The 2,939-nt window shown below is 44.5% G+C and overlaps 1 pseudogene; it reads right to left on the bottom strand.

Moving 5' to 3' along the window:
* Positions 1-906: 906 nt before the first annotated feature.
* On the bottom strand, positions 907-2,002 carry LOC126495842 (myosin regulatory light polypeptide 9-like; annotated as a pseudogene).
* Between the last annotated feature and the right edge of the window lie 937 nt (positions 2,003-2,939).

Below are 2,939 nucleotides of genomic sequence, written 5' to 3' on the forward strand. Positions count from 1 at the left end.
CCTGGCAGGAGGGAGGGGAGTCAGAGACAGGCAGATCTGAGGGACCCACTGGTCAGGCAATCTGACTAAAATAGTGACCGCTGGGTTCACTGAAAGACCCTGTCTCAAAAAATAAGGTGAAGGAGCTGGAGAGATGGCTCTGAGGTGAAAAGTATTTATTACTTTACCTGGCTGAGGTCCCAGGTTTGTCTCCCAGGTCCCACATGGTGGCTTATAACCATCTATCTCTCCAGTTTCAGGGATATGATACCCTCTTCTGACCTCTGTAAGCACCAGGCATGCATGTGATACACATGCAGACATGCAGGAAAAACATGTACGCACATACAAATAAAATAAATTTTTAAAAATTTAAGGCGTTGTTAGACACCCAGGTCAATCTCTGGCCTCCATAGACATAAATGAGTTCACCTACACACACACACACACACACACACACACACACACACACACACACAGAGAGAGAGAGAGAGAGAGAGAGAGAGAGAGAGAGAGAGAGAGAGAGAGTAGTTCTCTTACACACCCAGTCTCTAAATAATAAAAGGAAACTTTGGCCTAAATATGATCATTTTTTTTCAGAAAGTTTAATTATCATTAAGAAAAACTTGAGTGGATAACTTTCTCTGAAAAAAATCGATTGACTCTGTGTGGGCCGCAGTTATTGCACAGAAGGAACAAACCTCCCTGTAAGTTAAATCACCTTATGTTCTAGTCGGATAATGACACCAAGTCCCATTCCCAGTTTGATTACAAAGGTACATGTGTCCTAAAGAGGGTGAGATTATATAAATACGAAACAAGAAAAGCAAAAAGCAGTAAACTAGAGCATGCTATGGGTTCTGGGAGAAAAATGTCAGAAATTCCCCAAGTGGCAACAGGGAACATCTGGCTGGAATTTGAAGTTCTTCAGCCATCTTTGTCTTTTGCTCCATGCTTGAGGATGCGTGTGAACTCAGTGTTGAAATTCCCCTCTTGGTCGGTGGTGGCCCTTTATGTACAACTCATCCACCTTTCCATCTGTGTGTGAACCAATCACCCATGGTTGTCAGCAGCTCCCTCAGCAATCCTCCTGTGCAGTACCAGTAGCTTCCTCATCCAAGCAAGTGAAGGCGTTTCTAATGATATCTTCAGGACCCATGCCATTCAACTTCTCACCAACACGTGAGGAACACGGGGAAAATGATGGGGCCTGGGGCCTCATTCATCATGGCATCCAGATATTCGTCATTTGTAACGGCGTAAGCGAATGCAGACAGATTGTCAAAATATAGACAGCTTTAATGGAGGAATAGACTTACAGAACCACCGTTCCCGCGGAGACCAGGAAAGCAAAAGTGAGCGCTGGGAGCACGCTCGCCAAATTTATAGGAAAACTTTAGCCTGAGGCGAACACGCCCCCTAAGGGGTGGGACTTATCCCTACAATCATTGGATTATTTACCATTGAAGCGAGCATGTCAAACAACTCCTCCTTGTGGATGAAGCCATCCCGGTTCTGGTCGATCATGTTGAAGGCCTCTTTGGATTCTTGGATCTGGTCAAACACGACAAACACGTTGGATGTTACCTGCTTAGGAGGTTTCTTGGTGGTCTTGGTCTTTGCCCTTTTGCTCAACAGGGAAATGGTTAAATCCCTGCTCAGCTGTGAGAATCGAGGGTGTCTCTGCAAAGCTCTGCCGGCCGCTTTCCCTGACTTAACAACTCTTCAGCAGCTCAAGAAGGGTCACTTCCCTAAATATGGTAATTTATTATGCAGCAATAGAATGTGAGTATTTGTCTTTTGTATCTGATAGATCGAATTAGGTACATATTTTATCGTTAAAAACTGAGACGGGACTGAAGAGATGGCTTAGCCATTAAATGTACAGGTACTAACTGCTCTTCAAGAGAACTCCAGTTTGGTTTCCAGGACCCATATGAAGTAGCTCACAGCAGCCTGTAACTCCAGATTCAGAGGGTGTGAGATTTCTGATCTCTGAAGGCTCCTGCACTCACGTGTGCATATTCGCCACCCCTACCCAGCACATATGCACACAATAAAATTGAGTTTTCAAATTTTCTGCTAACTCCCGAGTGTGGGATTTCTCCAGCTTCTTTATGTAGGCATTTAGTGCTATGAGCTTTCCTTGACACTGCTTTCACTGTGTCCCATAAGTTTGGGTGTGTTGTGTGATCATTTTCATTGAATTTTAGGAAGCCTTTAATTTCTTCCTTGACACATTGATGATTCCGGTGAGTATCATTTCATTTCCATGTGTTTGTGGGTTTCTGGAATTAGTATTGCTGTTGACTTCTAGGTTTAAACCATGGTGATTTGATAAGGTACATTGGGTTATTCCCATTTTTTTGTATTTGTTGAGGTTTGTTTTGTCTTTCAGCAGATTAAATTGTATTACTTTATAAATAATACCATTCAAAATTTCCACTTCCTCCCTTTCTCCCACTTTCCTCCCACTCCCCAACTCACCCTTCTCCCCTCCCCCTCCAATTGTAAGAGTGGGAAGGATACCCTAACCTGTGTGAAGTCCAATGCCCTCCCGCCTCCATCCAAACTTAGGAAGGTGTGCATCCAAATAGAATACAATCCCAAAAGGCCAGTACAGTACGTGCAGTAGAGACAAATCCCAGTGCCATTATCATTGGCTTCTTAGTCTGCCCCAATTGTCAGACACATTCAGGGGGTTCAGGTTGACCCCATGCTCATTCAGTCCCAGTCCAGCTAGAGTGGCTGAGCTCCCATTAGCTCAGGCACACTATCTCAGTAGGTGGACCAACCTCTCGTGGTCCTGTCACCTTTGCTCAAATTCTCCCTCCTTCTGCTCTTCAACTGGACCTTGGGAGCTCAGTCCAGGGTTCCGACGTGGGTCTCTGTCTCTATCTCCATCTGTCACCAGACGAAGGTTCTATGGTGATATTCAAAATAGTCATCAGTCTGACTAC

The sequence above is a fragment of the Alexandromys fortis genome, unplaced genomic scaffold (assembly GCF_014885135.2).
Source record: "Alexandromys fortis isolate MF-2015 unplaced genomic scaffold, M_Fortis_MF-2015_v1.1 scaffold_657, whole genome shotgun sequence".
NCBI classification, from domain to species: Eukaryota; Metazoa; Chordata; class Mammalia; order Rodentia; family Cricetidae; genus Alexandromys; species Alexandromys fortis.